General features: G+C 44.7%; 7 non-coding genes across 7 annotated transcripts; 4 read left to right on the top strand and 3 right to left on the bottom strand.

Annotated features, from left to right (window-relative positions):
- Positions 1-256: 256 nt before the first annotated feature.
- TRNAN-GUU (transfer RNA asparagine (anticodon GUU)) lies at positions 257-330 on the bottom strand. The gene has a single exon. It is a non-coding gene; the product is annotated as a tRNA-Asn (tRNA).
- Positions 331-1,008: 678 nt separating this feature from the next.
- TRNAH-GUG (transfer RNA histidin (anticodon GUG)) lies at positions 1,009-1,080 on the top strand. Its single transcript has one exon. It is a non-coding gene; the product is annotated as a tRNA-His (tRNA).
- A 4,237-nt stretch (positions 1,081-5,317) lies between these two features.
- TRNAG-CCC (transfer RNA glycine (anticodon CCC)) lies at positions 5,318-5,388 on the top strand. The gene has a single exon. It is a non-coding gene; the product is annotated as a tRNA-Gly (tRNA).
- A 5,987-nt stretch (positions 5,389-11,375) lies between these two features.
- Positions 11,376-11,447, top strand: TRNAE-UUC (transfer RNA glutamic acid (anticodon UUC)). The gene has a single exon. It is a non-coding gene; the product is annotated as a tRNA-Glu (tRNA).
- Positions 11,448-18,037: 6,590 nt separating this feature from the next.
- On the bottom strand, positions 18,038-18,109 carry TRNAE-UUC (transfer RNA glutamic acid (anticodon UUC)). Its single transcript has one exon. It is a non-coding gene; the product is annotated as a tRNA-Glu (tRNA).
- Positions 18,110-18,591: 482 nt separating this feature from the next.
- TRNAN-GUU (transfer RNA asparagine (anticodon GUU)) lies at positions 18,592-18,665 on the bottom strand. Its single transcript has one exon. It is a non-coding gene; the product is annotated as a tRNA-Asn (tRNA).
- A 653-nt stretch (positions 18,666-19,318) lies between these two features.
- TRNAH-GUG (transfer RNA histidin (anticodon GUG)) lies at positions 19,319-19,390 on the top strand. Its single transcript has one exon. It is a non-coding gene; the product is annotated as a tRNA-His (tRNA).
- The last annotated feature ends 541 nt before the right edge of the window (positions 19,391-19,931 follow it).

The raw sequence follows: 19,931 nt of genomic DNA, 5'->3' as shown, positions 1-19,931 counted from the left end.
CTAGTACAAACAATGGGAGAAACTTCATTGCTAAAAGGAACCCAGAGGATAACGATTAGATGAAGAATCCTGGATTCCAAGTGACCTATTTTCCTCCAGAGCTCTTCCGTGGGGATCAGTGATGTCCTCGCTTATGTCCTCCTGTTGTGCATAAGATTCGGGGAACAGAAGGGTAATGGAGGACTTCTGCACCTTTAGAGGAATGTTTGGGGTAGAAATAACCGCACCCCCTTTTCATTCTATAAAAGTTGGGAGACGTCCCTGGGTGGGCTCGAACCACCAACCTTTCGGTTAACAGCCGAACGCGCTAACCGATTGCGCCACAGAGACAGCTGGAGACATCGCTCTATTCCCCCTCCCCCACCTCATTCCCTTAGAGTGCAAGCAAGCCTTCCACGCTAGGAGGAGCCACTAGTCCTTCTCCGAACGGTTATACCCGCTCCAAAGCCTCCGAAAACCAAAGAAACCTGTGGGGAAGCCGGGGGTCGGGCGATTCCGAAAGCAGAAGTGCAGTCGAGCGTCCCCGCAGCGCCTGGTGCCACACTCGCCGCAGATGCAGAGCTCCGGAGACGCTCCGGGCCTGATCCTAGCGAGCCCCAGGGAAGCTGAACCCCGAGTGGACTCAGTGCTGCCTCCCAGTTTGCTCTGCCTTCATTCTACCGTCTGCGCCCCTGGCGTTGCCCCCTTTCTCCCTGCGTTCAGCCAGCCAAGGAAGCCAGAAAGAGGGCTTGGGGACGGTTGATCAAAACAGAAATATAAAGAGGCGGGAATGAAGCAGAGGCGGCAAGGACAAAGCAATGATAACTTCTGGAAGCCCGTGCAGTGACAAGGACTGGACGCGGGGGAAATGAAAAATGCAACAGACTTGAGAGGGCGTAACGGAGGGAAGATGTGAGAGAGAATCGGGAGTGCCTACAATTATCCAACAACAGAATAGCACAGTAATTGGAACGGATTTGTCAAAGTTTAAAAGAGCAGTGTCGCACTTCGCTTACCGTACAGTGGCGCGCCGTGATCGTATAGTGGTTAGTACTCTGCGTTGTGGCCGCAGCAACCTCGGTTCGAATCCGAGTCACGGCAGTGTTTATCTTTATCTTTTGCATTGTATCTACCAAAACAACTCTTGGCCTGGTCGCCGACCGCCAAAACAAGGAGGGTCAGGATAACAGAGGTCACCAGGTTATAGAGTCTGGACGTACTCCAGATCTCGCCATTTAAGATAAAATATCTATAGTCCAAGTTCAAGCTCTAAATGAGTCTTGTATGTATATTTCACGAAAGAAACTGTCAAGTTGTACGGGGATTTTGTTTGTTTTTTGGTGGAAATATTTCAAGTATCAGTCATGCTTTTTTTATATACAAAATAAAACAGATTTTAAAGAGTTTAGAGTATACTGCAAACTGATCATGGCCTACACGGGATTTTCTGACATCCCACCTCCCATTTTTATCCTGAAAGGAAATCATTAAGTTGTGTTTACAGAACAAAATGTTTGTATCATTAATGGGCAGCTGTTTTAATACTGTAATGTGTAGTTGTCACCAGGATCGACAGAAAAATTTTATCATTCAAGCATGGCCCTTAATACTTTCCAGGTAATGCATATCCATCCTCTGATACTTAACTCTGATGTCTACTCCTTCAGGTGAGAATTCTTTCTTCAAGTTCATGTGAATGAATATATGATTTTTCTATCTAGCTATTAACAAGCAACGTGATGTTTTTTATATATATGTATGTTACTGAATTTCTCACACCTTAATTTTGGCATTATGCCAATATAAAACTATGTCACAAATGATGAACATTTGGATAATTTCAAACTACAGCTTTTGGGAAAGGCTAATATAAATGCCATTCTACTAGTTATTTGTGGATGTGAGCATAAAAGTCCATTGAAAGAAAGGGAGTAACGGACAGGAAATTGTCAAGGAAGGCAAGACCAATGGCTTTCTATCAGAGAGGTTTTAGTATGCCAGAGTAGAGAGGAGCAGTGAGGCAGGTCGTAGAAAAGTGGAATATTTACTGCCACTGAAGAGCACTAAAAAGGTGACTAGAAAGTAGATTGTGGCTGCCAGTTACCATGTCTAAACACTCATGGTTCCATAACCTTATTTGCCACTAGCAACATTTGCAGAAAATTGCCTCCTCTCACTTCTGCAATTTCTGAGTGCATCTACATAGACCTTACATTTTTCACAAAACGTAACTCAAAATAGTTCATAGACCTAAAAGGAACATGCTAAATTATACATGTTCCAGAAGATAGCATAGGAGAAAATCTATGTGACCTTAGGCTTGACACTAAGTTTCTTGTGTATGAACCTCCATAGTGCGATGTAGTCCGAGACTGGGATAAGAAAAAGGATATGTAGTAACAATGGTTTCGGTTTCAAAAATTCCAAACCTCTAGTGGATAAACTCGGTACTTCAAAGACATACTCCCAACAGGAGGGGTCCTGCAGCATTAGCGGTTTGCAAGCACTTCGTGGCTTCAGAGGGCTGCAAAAACTGACTTTTCCAGCTAAGACAGTTCGTTAAATGTCAAAGAACACAGTATCTTAAGCTGTGTATTGGTCAGGAATTGAACCCGTGTATTCCTGGATGGCAGGCAAGAATTCTGCCACTAAACCACCAGTGCTCTCCTCTGAATGTTTGCTCTCGGCATCACCAGGAAGAGTCACAGGAATGATGCTGCAAAGCCAGTTCAAAAGATCAGTTTATACAGGCCTCTTTACTGGAAATGCCTCCAAAAGCACACCCAACGGAAGTTTGTATAGGAGGTTTAGGTCAAGAAATACCATCAAGATGTGGAATTCAAATCAAAATACTGGACTTCATTTCCTCACTTAGGATGCATTCTCTTTGCCCTCCCACGCCTTGGTGCCTTCCAAACCCTTTCCCCTCACTCTTGAGACAAACACCAATTCTTCTCTAAACAGGCATTCTGGACCCAGAGACAGTTTGGGAGGCTCAAAATTTGGAGATGTGCCTGAGTTACTTCAGAAGATCTGAATGACAGTTAAGCCTCTCTTCTCCTAAGGTTCTTTTTCTTTCTTTTTTTAAAAACTTTTAAAGAAATTTAATATCCTCGTCTCCTGATTCAATAACAGTAACATAAATTATAACAAAAATTTATTAAAGTGGACACCTAAGTGAATTTAATCTATTCTCTTCAGAATTAATGATTAACCAGATAAGATACTCTTTTGAGTTGTTGAAAAAGGCCAAAAATCAAATGGCCTTGCTTTTAAGCTCTTGTGTTTGAGAGAGACCTACGAAAGGGAGAATAAATGCAAATTTCACTCCAAGATTTCCCTTTAGCCCCACCCTCTTTGGTCACTCAAGGAGGATATGCAGAGAAGAATGATTGCATTTGATTCTGGGTAGATGCTGGATTGCTACTCTTCTGTCTAATATAAATTTCTTTTGCCCTTTGCCTTGTCTGATTTTCAAATTATCCCTTTTTTATTCTTTTTTTTTTTTTTTTAACAATTAGCCTGGTATAGGCCAAGCACTAATCCATGCACAATCACTGCAGAGCCCCAGAGTTTCTCTCCTCCTGAGCATCTCTTTTAAGTCCTTCGAAAAGCCCAAGGATCAAAATGGCCAGTTTTCAAATTCTGGTGTCTTACAGAGACCTACACAGAAGTATAAGTGAAGTTTTCGCACCAAGGTTTATTCCCTTCATCACACCACACCATACCTTTCCCCTCTCCTTCCCAGTTCTTGAGTTGTTTTCAACTCTGAAGATCCACTCAAGATCTTTGTAGCACATTACACTCAGGCAAAACTTTATTTTTGATCATTTTATTCTCCACCTTTTTCAGTTGTTATGCTGCAGTTCCGATGCTTTGCAGACTAATCATTCTGCCTATCTTGCTAAATTTATTTTTTCTTTATCTGTTAGTGTGTGTGTGTGAGAGAGAAACTTTCCTTTATTTGCTCCTCTCTCTTTCCTTGTTTAACAACTCTAGACTATAAACTATGCTAGGCACTATCCTATCTTTTGAAAATATTTTATTTACATACATAGTCTTGGTTTTTCTGGAAAATATAAATCTTTTTTATGAAAATATGTCTTTGGAAGACAGAGTCAAGTAAAATGTGATTTTGTTAGAACACAATGTCAAAAGCAAAGTGGACACATCACACATTCAATTCCAGCAGTCAGGAAAGTCTCTCCAGGGGAAACTTCTGAACTGAGACCTGAAGAATGAGGATGAGTTTGAAGAATGGAGAGGGTGTTGTGAAAGGCCCCCCTGTAGAGAGAAGCAAGTCCCTGAAAGGGAAAGAGTTCCTGAAACATCAAGTTACTTCACTGTTGCTGGACTTGGGAATTGGCAAGAGGTATCTCGATGATAAGGATGGGGAGAAGCAGAGTACATGTCCTAGAGGTAATAAGACATTTTAGTGAAGGAATATGGGGACACTGGGTGGCTTTAGGCAACAGGCATGTTCAGATTTGGGCTGTGCAAGGTCACTCAGGATACAGTGAGGCAAATGAATACCACTCTGCCATAAGAAAGAACAAAATTTTGCCATTTGCTGTTCATGGATGGACTTGGAGGGCATTAAGCTGAGTGAAACTAGTCAGACAGAGAAAGACAAATACTGTATGGTATCACTTATAGGTGGAATCTAAAAAACACAACAAACTAGTAAATATAACAACAACAAAAAGATAAAAAGAACAAACTAATGGTTATCAGTGAGTAGGGGGGCAACATAAGGTTGGGAGTGTGGAAGGTTCAGACTATGAGATGTAAGATAGGCTCAAGGAGCCAACATGATGAATATAGCCAGTATTTAGTAACAACTGTAAATGGAAAGTAACCTTTGAACTTGTATATTTTGAAGTCTTAAAAATAAAATGTTTAATTAAAAATATTTTTCACTTGCCTATTTTGGCAAGTTAGACCATTTTCTCAGACTCTTTAAGACCATTAAATAGACTCTTTTAGGTAAAATTTAAGGTTGACAGTTGAAAGTCTAGGGTTATAAACAAGGGATCTGGATGAATCTCCGATGTTTTTCTGCAAGGGTCTGTTCTGTGATTGGAAAGAGCCTTTATCAGAGCTGTAATGTGAGTGAACAAAACCAATATTTCTATATTTTCATTTGGTTGTCCCCACCGCATGCTATTGCCTGATTGTCCATCTCTTTTGCAAGCCTTTGCTTTGATTGCCTTTCAGTCTGTGAGTTCTATCTTCCAAAGACAACACCTATCTGGGAAGTCTTGTTTCCCCACCACCAGGAGATTGGTTATTGTAGAGATTCTTTCTGGAGAGTTGTCAAAATGTTGCTTGTGGCAAAGCATTGGTGGTTCAGTGGTAGAATTCTCGCCTCCCACGCGGGAGACCCGGGTTCGATTCCCGGCCAATGCATAGCGCCCAAGTACTTTTCTCACTTCCTCCTTGTTTTGCCTAGTGCACAGTCAGGTCAGAATACTACGCGGTTCTGGCCACCAGGAGCAGGAAAAGGAGAACTGAAAACCTCGAGGTGGTTCTGAACAGAAGACTGTAAGGAGATGATGTCAACTGGGGCTTTGCAAAGCTCTGAGCTATTTGGGTATATGGAGCAGCATTTGGTGGCTGGCAGCGCAGCAACCACCTCGCTGGTGGGTTCCTACCTTTCAGTGTGTTTCTGTGGGCCTTTGATTTAGAATATTTGGACTTGTTGCTTTTCAGTTTTTCTCCCAGAAGGTCTTAGCAACCCAAAGAGCCATCAGGTCGCTGATTCACACTCTGGAGCATGGGCTGATGAATGGGCCACAACCCACCAGGGAGCGAGAATCAAGACAGCAGCTGCGGTCCCGCTCGACCCCCCAGTGTCCGGGGAGGCGTCAGCGGCCGAAGGTAGAGAGAAGCCGGAGGGGAGGAATCGCTCCGACAGGAGTGGAGATGCGAAGACGGGGTCTTGCCCAGTAGTGGCGAGATGTCTCTGAGTCTGTGAGCCGGACGCTGTGATGAATTTAACATCGTCAGCCACCTCTGCCCCTGCGTGTCCTGTGAGCACATCGGAGTTCCAGGAAGGATCTAATGTACCTGGAAATACGTCAACAGTACTATATATATAGTTGTTCAGTTACTAAGTCGTGTCCGACTCTTTGCGACCCCATGGACTGCAGCACGCCAGGCTTCCCTGTCCTTCACTCTCTCTCCGAGTTTGCCTACGTTCATGTCCATTGAATTCGGTGAGGCCATCCAACCATCTCATCCTATGTTGTCCCCTTCTCCTCCTGCCTTCAATCTTTCCCAGCATCAGAGTCTTTTCCTGCAAGTCGGCTGTTTGCATCGGGTGCCCAAAGTATTGGACCTTCAACTTCAGCATCAGTCCTTCCAATTCAGAGTTGATTTCCTGTAGGATTGATTGGTTTGACCTCCTTGCTGTACAAGGGACTCTCAAGAGTCTTCTCCAACACCACAATCCGAAGGCCTCAGTTCTTCACCCTCAGCCTTCATTATGGTCCAACTCTCACATCCCTGCATGACTACTGGAAAAACCATAGCTTTGACTATACCTTTGTCAGTAAAGTGATGTGTCTGCCTTTTAATACGCTGTCTAGGTTTGTCATAGCTTTCCTTCCAAGGAGCAAGTGTCTTTTAATTTTGTTGCTGCAATCACTGTCCACAGTGATTTTGGAACCCCATATTCTGTGTAGTAATTATTATTTTCTTCCTCTACATAGTTAATGTGGCTAATTAGATTAATTTATTTATTAAAGAGCTTCAGTTATTTTCCAAGATAAGACCAATCTTGTCATAGCATTCAATGAGCTTTCTTGGTGATTCAAATGGTAAAAAAATTGCCTGCAATACAAGAGACCTCGGTTCAATCTCTTGGTCAGGAGGAACTCCTTGCTCCCTTCTTCCTGTCCTAGTGTTCTTTTCTAGGGAGTTCGATGAATAGAGCGGCTATATATCCCATTGGATCCCAAAGAGTTGGACAGGACTAAGTGACTACTTCTTACATACATTACTACTATATTATTTGGTTCGATATTTAACACTTTCCACATACTTTTTTTTCTTATTTTTCTTTATTTTCACATACTTTTGTAACATATTTCTTGATTCAGTATTTTTAAATTACAGCTATATTCAGCAATGACAGTCCTATAACTTCTGTTTTTTACACTATATTTTTTGGAGAGTTTGGCTTTAGTCTAAACTCATACAATAAATTGGAGAAAATGCGGCATCTTTTAATTCTTTTGGAATTTCTTTGCTCAGGAGCCATTTCTTCTAATGAACATTTTTTAGTCCTGGAGCTTTCTTTGCAGGAAGATTTTTAAATTCTGACTTGAAAAAATTCAGTGCTTGTAGACTAGTTCATCCCCCCCCCCAAAAAAAAAATCATTATTAGGACAAATGATTCAGTTCCTCTAAAATATTTGTGTTTAAGAGATTCACTTATTGTTCCCTTATGTCTACAAGTTTAGTAGCAATGACTTCCTTTTTCTCTCTTAACAGTTTTATCAGCTTTAGTAGTCTTTTCAAAGTCAACCATTTATATTTTCTCTTCTGTATATTTATTTCTAACTTTAAAATTTCTGCTTTTCTAGATAATTTCTACTCCTATCTGTTTTTGTTATTGTTATTCTTCTAGTAACTATAAGATGAAGATTTATCTCTTCAACAATCAGCCTTAATTTTCATAATTTGCATTTATGTTTGTGTTCAGTTCAGTCGCTCAGTCGTGTCTGACTCTTTGCAACCCGATAAACCACAGCACGCCAGGCCTCCTTGTCCATCACCAACTCCCGGAGTTCACTCAAGCCTATGTCCATTGAGTCGGTGATGCCATCCAACCATCTCATCCTCTGTCATCCCCTTCTCCTCCTGCCTTCAATCTTTCCTAGCATCAGGGTCTCTTCAAATGAGTCAGTTCTTTGCACCAGGTGGCCAAAGTATTGGAGTTTCAGCTTCAACATCAGTCCCTCCAATGAACACCCAGGACTGATCTCCTTTAGGATGGACTGGTTGGATCTCTTTGCAGTCCAAGTGACCCTCAAGAGTCTTCTCCAACACCACAGTTCAAAAGCATCAATTCTTTGGTGCTCAGCTTTGTTTATAGTCCAACTCTCAAATCCATACATGACCACTGGAAAAACCATAGCCTTGACTAGACGGACCTTTGTTGACAAAGTAATGTCTCTGCTTTTTAATATGCTGTCTAGATGGGTCATAACTTTCCTTCCAAGGAGCTGCAACTGGGCAACTGAACAACAACAACAGGCAGTCTACCCCAGAAAAGATTAGATTTCAGAGATGCAGAGAGCAGAAAAAAAGGTGATTCTCAGCCCCGAGGGCTGAAAGCAGCTGTGCAAGGCTCCCAGCCTTTGCCTCACTGCTCATCACCCTTCACCACCCTCTCCCTCCTGAGTGAGGCTTTGGGCTCAGAAGCCAGGCCACAAGGTGGGTTCCATCCTACTCTAGTTTTAGCACTGTGTGCTGGGGGAGCCAATGTGATGGTCTCTTTGCCTCAGTTGCCTTATGAATCAGGGGCAGACTTGGTTCTCAGTGGGTGATGAGCAGATCCATCTATTTCCTATTTCCTGACCTGACTGCGGGGCACCTCTCCTGGTTAAAAGCATGTGTACCGGCTCCTTTTCCTCCCCAACCAGCTCAATTTGTGAAGCATGAAATTCTTCATCCTTGTGTCTTTGGTTTGAGCCCCATGCAGAGTTGAATTCGTTCTCTATTTTTCTGTCGTGAAAACCAAATTGTTTCACAAGTGTGCTGGGGTGAGGAAAGCCAAGTTTGCTTCACAGGGATGCATTTCTTGGTTTTCTGAGACATGATCCTTGTCAACATGTAGAGGAGATTTAGGCCCCTGAAGAGAAGGTGTGGGGATTTTCAGATGGAAAGATAACCTGAAGGCAAGCCTTCTCCTGTGTCCTCCTTGGAATGTGTGTGGCCTGGCCCCTAAAGAGCTTACTCAGAGCAAAGAAAGGAGGCCTGGTTCCAAGTGCTGAGTTGGCTTACAGTAGTAAGAGAACTTCTCCTGGTTTGGGGGAGAAAAACGCAGCTATACATTCTGCCATAACCCATCACACTTGCCCCAGTTTTTAAAAAAAAACCAGGAGTTCGGGGGGGGGGGCGGGGGAAGGAACCTGTTTCCGCCCGGGGAACCTTTCGCGTGTTAGTCGAACGTGATAACCACCACACTACGGAAACCTCCTGAGTACCAATGCCTAATGACAGCTCCAAGAAATGAACTTGTCGCCAAGACTGGCCCACCAAAAATTTTTAAAGAAAAAGGATCCTGGGAGCACCTTCGATCTCTGAAGAAGCACGTAGATTGCGGCTCCCGAGAGGCCTTCCTTAGGGTTAGGGTTCCTCACCTCCCCGAAGCGAGGTCCCTGGGGCTCCCACGTCCAACTGAGTCTCCAGTTCCTCAGCCTAGCGCCAGAGACCAGGGATCGCTCCACTAAATCCCCATCTCCCAGAAGCCGCAGGAGCTGGGAGTGATGGGCGCGTCTGAGCCGCAAGCACCCTGGACACCCTTCAGTGTAGACGCAGGCCCTCTCCGGCTGTGTACAGCACAGGCGGTCGGTCAAAGCCCTTGGCTCTCGGAAATGAGCGGTGTTTCGAATTCACCCGGGAACCCGAGGCCCGGCCCTCCCCTCTGCTCCCAAGCGCTTGATCCGCGCGCTCTTGCCTTGCAGCCTTTTGGCTTCTCCCTCGACGTCCGCGGCAAACGGGGTTCCTCAGGTTCCTGCCGCTGTGGCTTATTCTAGTTGTCCAATATAGTTCAAGTCCAAGACTTTCATCACGCTTTCACGTTTAGCATGAAGAGCAGCAAAAGCTGAAGGCTCAGGTCTTTTGTCTGTTTGAAAATAGCGAGCATCAACGCGGGCGGAGGCTTACTTCCCTGCCTGTATTGAATTCGCTTGCAGACCAGGCCCCGCATAAAGCCGCGGGGGAGCCAGGCTCGGTCCACACAGATCTCAAGGTCGTTATTCCGCCCTCACTGTATTTGAGATTCTTCTTGAGAAACGTTTTGTTTTACCCTTTACAATACCCGAAACGCCTTTTATAATTTTCCAGTTCAACAGGTCATGAAGTAAGAATTTTAACCTAGGACGGCAGAGGTCAAGGCAATTTTCCCAGAAAGCTGGTGTCTGGAGGGGTTTCCGTATTCACCTCACAGCAGGCAGTTTCTTTTTTATGAAAAACATAATACAGTGTTGTCTGTGTGTCTGTCTGCCTCTGGTTTCCTTTAGAAGTAAAGGGTAACAAGCTTGGGGATGCATGTGCGTTTTCTCCCGCAGTGGTTTTTCTTCTTAGTGCGGGGGTCACCGCGTTTCCTTCAGGTCTGAGGTTCAGGGGTCAGACACTGAGGGAGGCGCGGGCCGCGTGCGCACCGGCCCCCAGGCCGCGGGGCTCCGCCTGGTTCCGCGTGGACTCCGAGTGCGGTCGAGGGTACGACCGCGTGGCAGCACCCTCACCAGCGCTGGAGCCTGAGTCCCCAGAGGCGGACTTGAAAATTGCTTTAGATCAGGACGTTACATGAAATTCCCCTGCTTTCCTCCTATCCAGGTCCTAGTTTTCACCTCTCACGTCCAGCCAGAGGAGCGGATTCGCGGTCTTTCGGTCGGGTCCAGCGCGCTGCCCTTCCACGTAGACTGGACGAGGGGGCGGTGGTTCTTTCCCCGACAGAGGAGGGGGAAAGAGGGACCACCTTTCTCGGGAGAGTCGTTTGCCCAAGTCCAGAGTCGCGAAAAGGAGGGACTGGGACTGTGTTGGCCGAAGTAAACATGGACCGAGAAGCAAACGCCAAGTCCTGACTGATTGGATGTGGGTCTGAGGAAAGCGCGGCGTCAGGGACAACTGGAGGTCTGAGCCCAGGGAGCTAGAGACGGCGTCATCCAAGGCGGGAGAACCGCAGGGCAGCAGGTCGTGGGGGAAGACCGGACAGAATCCAAGTCTGGGAGCGGAGCCTTGTTCGCAAGCGTTTTTCATCCAGCCCTCCCGGTTCCTGCACCCGCCAGGAGTCTTTCGTGTCGTTGGGGATCCCGAGGTCTCACCCGCGGGGCTGCCCTCCCGCCTCTCCTGTCCCCGCCCCGGCGACCTGCTCTCCACGCTCGCTCGCCGGGAAAAGGCGCGTCTCCAGGGCAGTTGTGAGGTGCGCCGGGACTGGGCAAGTCGTGGGGACGTGAGGATCAGGTGAACCTCGCGGGAGCGTCCACTGTCACGCAGAGCGCTCGGCCTTTGGTGTGGAGCTCCTCATTTGGAGAAAGCAGGGAAGGAACGTTCTTTGGGTACAATTCCTTGGAGGGGGGTGCAGGACTCAGAATAGGAGGGCGAGAGACACCACACACTCTGCAGGTTTCCTGTTGTAACTTACGAGGTATACGGCACGTAGTTCCCTGGTGGTCTAGTGGCTAGGATTCGGCGCTTTCACCGCCGCGGCCCGGGTTCGATTCCCGGTCAGGGAAAGTGTCTCTTTTGCTTTCATCTCCGCATACAGAGTTTTCACTTACTCCCTGTGGCTCAGACCTAAAGAATCTGCCGGCAATGCGGGAGACCTGAGTTCGTATCCCTAGGTCAGAAAGATACCCTCGAGCCGGGAATGGCAACCCACTCCAATATTCTGACTTGGAAATTTTCAAGGACAGAAGGGCCTGGCCTGCTACAGTCCGCGACGAACACTTTCATTTTCCACAAGTGTGATGCACCCCAGTGTCCCCGTGCAGTAAAATCTCTGCATTGAATCCTTAAGTCAGTGAGACTGGGCCACAAGTCCAGGGCATCTCCCAGAGTGGTAGGGAGAAATGTGAGGAGCAGCCTGGACAGCCCTTCACCTTCACTCCTCCCTTCATTTCAGGAACCCAGAATCTCACTTTGAGTGTCCATCTAAAGAGAACTTGGGACCTGAGCACCAATTACTCCTTTAAAAAGAAATACTGAGCACCAATTACTCCTTTAAAAAGAAAAAGAAAAAAAAATGTTTGAAACCTATAAAATTTTACAAGTGTATTAATAGAATATATTCTTCACTTCCCCGATGCCTCAGACAGTAAAGAATCTGCCTGCAATGTGGGAGACCTAGATTTGACCCCTGGGTGGGAAAGTTCCCCTGGAGAAGGAAATGGCAATCTACTCCAGTGTTCTTGCCTGGAGAATCCCATGGACCGCGGAGCCTAGTGGGCTGCCGTCTATGGGGTCACACAGAGTTGGACATGACTGAAGCGACTTAGCAGCAGCAGCAGCAGTACTGCATTGTGTATGTATGCCACGTCTTCTTTATCCATTCATCTGTTGATAGACACGAGTTGTTTCTATATTTTGACTATTATAAACCATGCTGTGATGTACATATGGGTGTATATATCTATTCCAATTACTGGTTTTGTATTTTCTAGGTTAAAAACCCAGAAGTGGAATAGCTGGATCATATGGCTGTTTTATTATTAATTTTTAAAGGAATTTCTACACTTTTTCCATAGTGGATGCACCATTTTAATTCCTACCAATATTGTAAATGCTTCTGACGCCACAAAAAAGTGAAGACTTTCCTGTGGTGGGAGGATGAAGGGAGCAAGTGGTAAATTATCTCCTCAAAAGTAGGGGATAATTCTCAAGAGCTTTCCAGAGTTGTCTGAATCACTGTTGTCAGGTAAATGGCCGCCTTGTAATGATGGTGCTTAGTCTTTTTTTTTTTTTTTTTTTTTAAGATAATCTCATTAATTTTAAAAAATATTTTGGGAATGTCTTTTTTAAGAATCTGGCAGTACACAACATTGTTCTACTCTAAAACCACCCTGGAATTGCTAAAGGATTTTCATATATTTAGATTACTTAACACTTACTTACTGAACCCATGCTTTAACAACCCAAGAAACAATGGTGCTTGGCCCTGTCCTGTCCTGGTCTTGAATGGTCCTGGCTCCAGTCTGAGGTATCTTGATTTGTGGTTCATATTCAACTGTGCTTCTCTCCAACATGGGTTAGTGATCAAGCTTCTACAACCAGGATTCCAGAGGAATCCAGAGACCCACTTGATGGGGTTTTTTCTTGCCCTTCCATAGACATTGAAAAAAAAAGGATACGTGAAAGTCTTTCACAAAAGCAGTTTCTACCTGCTTTCCATCTGAGATACTTTCCTATAAGAAGAACCTGTAATGGGAATTCCTAATAATATACTTTCATGGCCTTGAGAAATTCCACAGAAATAGCATCTGGAGAAACAGCATATATTAAGAAATCATGTTAATAATTATCTTTCATGTTTTACTTAAGAATAATCTCCTTGTTACAAACCCCAAGGCCAGACCCAGAAGGGAGTATGACTGGGATCATGAAAGCATGGACCTTGGAACACTGGTATGGCATCAGGCATGAACGCTGCCTGCTGCTGCTGCTGCTGCTGCTAAGTCACTTTGGTCGTGTCTGACTCTGTGCGACCCTATGGACAGCAGCTCACCAGGCTCCTCCGTCCACAGGATTCTCTAGGCAAGAACACTGGAGTAGGTTGCCATTTCCTTCTCCAGAACGCTGCCTATGCACTTGCTAGTTGTTCCAAAGACTAGCCCAGAAGGGAACAGCCTGGGGTAAACACAAGGAGATCTGGACTATGTCAGTGTAGTCCATGACATTTAGGGGTACATGATTAACACAGCATGTGTCTTGAGAAAAATAAGATCTGAGAAAGTCTTGTAGTCTGCAATTAGGACCAAAAGCTGGACTCAGAGTGGACTCTGCACCTCAGTCCAATAGAGGCTGCAGGTCCCCTGACCCATTGCACCAGATTTCATTTTCTGTCTTCATTCTCGTCACTTGCTCCCAGGCCATTAGGGCAACAAGAGCCATCTAAGGGAATAAAGAACCTAAAGTCAAAAGAAGTATAGTCACCATGACTGTCTGTATTTTCTGGACCTTGGTCCCCCACTAGGTGGTAGCCCAGTGATGTGAATAGTTCACACTTGGCCTCATGGCTGGTCTTTTGTTCAATTCAAGCATGTAATCAAGAGCTGACTTGGATAAGAGATTGACCATTTTAAAACAGCCAAATGCTCTGAGACCTTCAGGCTTGGCTATGGAACTGTTTAAAACATGAAGACCTGGTTAGACTATAAGACTTGAAATCTGATGAAACAGAACAAAGGAAAGTGACAAGAGCCAGAGGGATTTCCCATTTCTGAGGGAAAGCAAGAAAGAAACACCGAAGCTTAAGAGAAATGAGCTGGCAGAGCAATGAAATGAAGGGGAATAAAGGGTGGCGGAGGGGAGGAGTCCCACTGATCTTGGCTTGCACAGAGGTCTCTCACCCTCTAATCTGTGCATGTGCCCTAACTCCTGCAGGCAGCATCCAGGAGCTCTCAGATTCAAGGGGTGAAAACTTTCAACTGGTATTCTGTTTTCAAATCAGGAGATTTGAGATTCTGACTCCTGACTGAGATGTGGGATGCTAATCCAGATGTGAAAATCCTGGGTCTTTGCTTCCAGGGAAAGGCAATACAGGCCCCAAGCAGAACCCTATGCTCTCCTTCCACTGAAGCACTGTCTTAATTCTTTCTGGAAATATTGCTCCAGATTGCTCCAAATCTGGTATATGATGCAGCTGAATTTTGGATATCACATAGTCTGAATTTGGAGCACTGAATTCAGGAGAGGGTGGGGCGCTACAATGGACCGGTTGCCTCAATGTGAAAAATGTTCATTCAAAAACTGGGTAGAATCATCTCTCTTTTGGAAAGACACTGATGTACTCTTTTCAGAAAGGTTTTGTTTGAAAATACAAGAAATATAAAGACATCTTGGATCCCAAAGGAACCCTGGAGATAGATCTAAGCTCACTGAACTAAGCAAGAGTTGGAAACAGGTTTGGGGCACACCAATCAGCCTTCCAAGGATACACAGTTACAAAGAACTAAATTCTGCCAACATAAGAAAACTACTTTGAGAGCCAATTTTACCTTTAATTCCCAGAGCTTTGGATGAAAATATTTCTTTTATGTCCACCAACACTACTAATTAGGGCTTTTTGTTATTTGATTTAAATGATAAGGGCAAAGAGGATGAGATCACTGCTGAAATGACAGCAAAAGTCAACCATGTAGAGAATCTACCTGAAAAGACTCAATAGGAAGCTTTGATTCCAAGTAGGTTCATGCTCCAAACCCACTTAGTTGATAGCCCAAGGGACTGGAAGTCTTCGCACCACACTCTGGAATGTGCTTATGAGAACCTAGGCTAGTGTTTCTTTCATCTTTTGCTCTTTCAAACCACTCTAGCTCTGGAGGTCTCAGGAGGTTTCAGACATTGGAGACATGACTGAGGAAGTCATGTCACAGAACAATTTGGGGGCTCACGAAAACACCTGTTAGTTAAATGATTTCAAGACCAGACTGAGTCAATTGCCCTCCCACAACTTGCTCCTTACCTCCTTCAGAATAAAAGCTTCTGCATATTCCAACTACAAATGGAGAGGTGGAAACATTACTTCCCTTTAGTGGAAGTGACATGTCTTATGGACTCAGAAGCCTCTTTCCAACCAGTTTTGACTGTCATTTCTCCTCAGCACCATGGTGAATATAAAAGCTTCCATTTAGCTTAATACCCAGATGCCAGCAGTGTTACTTCAAATTTCTCTTTGTCAGAAAAACAAATATTTAAGTGTTACTTTTCTAAGCTCTTTTTTTTTAAACAAAAAAAATCCTGGAATGGACAAAAAAATGCTCTTCTTTGAGTTGACTTCTATTCAGGGAACAAGTCTGTAATGTCAACAATACTACAATTCTACATTTACCTCTGTTCCTGAGAGAGGGGGCCTGGGGTTTGAAGAAGGAAAAGCTGTAGGACGGCACAAATAAATGAAAATCTAATGAGAGGAAGCAGAGGAATGGTGAGGCAAGTGGGACAGAAAACTGAGGCCTCCAAGGTAGTCTAAGTCTTGCTTTGTTTTTACTGAAAAAAATAAATGCCTGATTAATATGTGGGCAGGAGGAAGTAAGAAGTGTTTTTTAATTTGTATATGTGGACACAAGAAAGTGGTATGGTACCAGAAATCCCTAACTTCAGTATGCTGAAGTTCCTAGTCATCTTTGTATGTGCCATTGTTCCACTGGGTTTAGTATTGTTGTAGCGATACCCTTGGTTAGAACTGAGTGATAATAAGTGGAGTGGGCCCCCTCCTACACTCTTGGTAGGAATGTAAATTGGTATAGCCACTTAGGAGAACAGAATGGAGGTTCCTTAATAAACTAAAAAAGCAGAACAAAGGCTAACAGTTATATCAAGAGAACACACTGGTCATGGCAAAGACCCTTTTCCAAGAACACAAGAGATGACTCTACTCAAGGACATGACCAAATGGTCAATTCTGAAATTAGATTGATTATATTCTTTGCAGCTGAAGATGGAGAAGCAATATACAATCAGCATAAACAAGGTGCAGAGCTGACTGTGGCTTAGATCATCAGCTCCTTACTGCAAAATTCAGGCTTAACTTGATGAAAATAGGGAAAACCACTAGGCCACTCAGGTATGACCTAAATCAAATCCCTTATGATTACACAGTGGAGGTGACGAATAGATTCAAGGGGTTAGATCTGATAGACAGAGTGCCTGAAAAACTATGGATAGGAGTTTGTCATATTGTATAGGAGGCAGTGACCAAAACTGCCTCCTATAGAAAGGAGAATCTCAAAGAAAAAGAAATGCAAGAAGGCAAAATGGTTGTCTGAGGAGGCTTTACAAATAGCTGAGGAAAGAAGAGAAGTAAAAGGAAAAGGAGAAAGGGAAAGATATACCCATCTGAATGCAGTTCCAGATAATATAGCAAGGAGAGATAAGAAAGCCTTTTTAAGTGAACAATGCAAAGAATTAGAAGGAAAAAATAGAGTGGGAAAGACCAGAGATCTCTTAAAGAAAAATGGAGAGATCAAGGGAACATTTCTTGTAAGGATGGGCATGATAAAAGATAGAAACAGTAAGGATCTAACAGAAGAAGCAAAAGAGAATAAGAAGAGGTGGCAAGAAAACACAGAAGAACTATACAAAAAAGGTCTTAATGACCAGGATAACCACAGTGGCGCAGTCACTCACCTAGAGCCAGACATCTTGGAGAGTGAAGTCATGTGGGCCTTAGGAAGCATCACTAAGAACAAAGCTAGTGGAGGCAATGGAATTCCAGCTGAACTATTTAAAAGCCTAAAAGATGATAAAGGTCCATATAGTCAAAGCTATGGTTTTTCCAATAGTTGTGTACTGATGTGAGAATTGGACCATAGAGAAGGCTGAGCACCAAAGAATTGATGCTTTTGATCTGTGGTATTGGAGAAGACTCTTGAGAGTGCCTTGGACTGCAAGGAGACCAAACCAGTCAATCCTAAAGGAAATCAATCCTGAATATTCATTTGAAGGACAGATGCTAAAGCTGAAGGTCCAATCCTTTGGTTACCTAATGTGAAGAGTCAACTGATTGGAAAAGACCCTGATGCTGGGAAAGATTGAAGACAGGAGAAGAGGGCAATAGAGGATGAGATGGCTAGATAGTATGATTGATTCAATGGACATAAATTTGAGCAAACTCCTGAAGATAGTGAAGGACAGGGAAACCTGGCATGCTGCAGTCCATGGAGTCATAAAGAGTCAGACCTGACTTAGTGACTGAACAACAACTGCAGAGCTACACTGCTTTCTTCACCTTTACAGGAATTGATAAAAACATAAAATGTGTGGGTAAAGGTGGCACAAAGAATATGTCTTTATACAATAGCTCCAAATGAGTAAAATGGCAACATTCCAAGCTATGAATAATGAACGTCTTTATATTTAATTTAAACTTAAATTCGTGCTGCTGAGTCGCTTCAGCAATGTCTGACTCTGCACCCCTGTGGACTGGCCCACCAGGTTCTTCTGTCCATGGGATTCTTCAGGCAAGAATTCTATAGTGGGCTGCCATGCCCTTCTCCGGAGGATCTTCGCGACGATGGAACTCGCGTCTCTTATGTCTCCTGCGTAGGCAGGCGGGTTCTTGACTACTAGTGCCACCCGCAAAGCTGCAAAAAAAAAAAGATACATCTTCCCTGACCGGGAATCGAACCCAGGCCGCGGCGGTGAAAGCGCCGAATCCTAGCCACTAGACCACCAAGGAACTGCAAGATATAAAGGAATTAATTTTAAAGGTATATGTAAGTTCAGTTCAGTTCAGTCGCTCAGTCGTGTCCAACTCTTTGCGACCCCATGAATCGCAGCACGCCAGGCCTCCTTGTCCATCACCAACTCCCGGAGTTCACCCAGACTCACGTCCATCGAGTCAGTGATGCCATCCAGCAAGGGGTTAATAAATACCAATACAAACAATGGACGGAACCTCACCGTTGAAAGGAACCCGGAGGGCAACGATGAAACGACTCTGTTCTTTCGATCTTGGTTTCCAAGTGACCTACCTGTTTTCCTCTAGAGCCAACATTCTTTTGTAAGAATCAGCGATAATCATGTCTTAGGTTAGCCTGTTGAGAAGATATAGGTGACAAGAAGGGTAAAGGAGTCCTAGTTCCAAATTTTCAAAAAAGAATGTACAACGCAGAAATAACCGCAAATCCTTAGGTTACGTCCTAAAATAGGAGGACGGGGCGTCCCTGGGTGGGCTCGAACCACCAACCTTTCGGTTAACAGCCGAACGCGCTAACCGATTGCGCCACAGAGACTCTGGAACGGTTGCGTTTGTCTCCTACCTCCTGCACAACTTCATCTGGCAGAAAGCAATCACGCCTTCCGCTCTAGGGGGAGCTCCCTGCCTTTAGCAGGACAGCAGTACCCGTTCCAAAGCCTATGAAAACGGGAGGAACCCGTGGGGAAGCCGGAAGTTGAGCATTCCGAAGGCAGAAGTCCAGCCGAACGTCCCTGCCGCGCCTGGCTCCCCACTCGCTGCAGATGCAGCGCCCCGGAGACGCCCCGGGCCTGAGCGGAGGAGGGCTCGAGGGAGGCTGAACGCCCGGTGGGCTCAGTAGTGGGTCTTTCGGTTCTTTTCTCCGCCTTCATCTGAGCTCCTGAGCCGTTGGCGCTGCCCTCCCTCCGCTAGGTTGCGGTCTGTGGGCGTGAGCCGGAAGCAGGTGTTGGGGAAGATCGGTCAAATGGGGAAATGTAACCAGGAGGAGAGGCAAGGTCAAAACAAAGATACTTCCCAGGAGACCTGTTTTGAGGCGCGGGCTGAAAGAGATGAAAAATGCATCAGAATGGGAAGAGAATAACGGAAGGAAGACGTGACGGAAACGCAGGAGTACTTGACAGTTATTCAACGAAACAGCTATACTAAAATGTAGGAGCACAAAGACGCAGTTTATTGCCAGCACAGTGGCGCGCCGTGATCGTATAGTGGTTAGTACTCTGCGTTGTGGCCGCAGCAACCTCGGTTCGAATCCGAGTCACGGCAGTGTTTCTTTCTTTTGCATTGTATCTACAACAACTCTTTAGTCACCAAACGGAGTAAGGTCAGAAGAACGGAAGTCAACCCAATGGTGCTCTAGGCTGAAGCACTCTGGACTTGATCCAGGTCTCACCATTTACGAGAAAATATCTAAAGATCAGTTTCAAACTCTAAGTGAGTCTTGTGTGTAGCTTCCACGAAAGAAATTGTGGACTCAGACAAGAATCTTTGTGTGTGTGTAGAAATATTTCTCGGAGAAAGTCATGGCAACCCACTCCAGTACTCTTGCCTGGCAAATCCCATGGACGGCGGAGCCTGGTGGGCTGCCGTCTATGGGGTCGCACAGAGTCGGACACGACTGAAACGACTTAGCAGCAGAAATATTTCAAACAGCAGTGAAGCTTTTTTACACAAAACGGAATAGAATTTAAATAAAGAATTTATAATATACTCCAATCCAGTCATTGTCTTCACTGGATTCTCTGACATCCTACCGACAATTTTTATCCTAAAAGGAAATTATTAAAATGTGTTCACACAACAAAAT

The sequence above is a fragment of the Bos grunniens genome, chromosome 3 (genome assembly GCF_055505025.1).
Source record: "Bos grunniens cultivar Pamir isolate PY7600 chromosome 3, Bosgru_T2T1.0, whole genome shotgun sequence".
NCBI lineage: Eukaryota > Metazoa > Chordata > Mammalia > Artiodactyla > Bovidae > Bos > Bos grunniens.
This window is presented reverse-complemented; position numbering and strand designations above follow the sequence as displayed.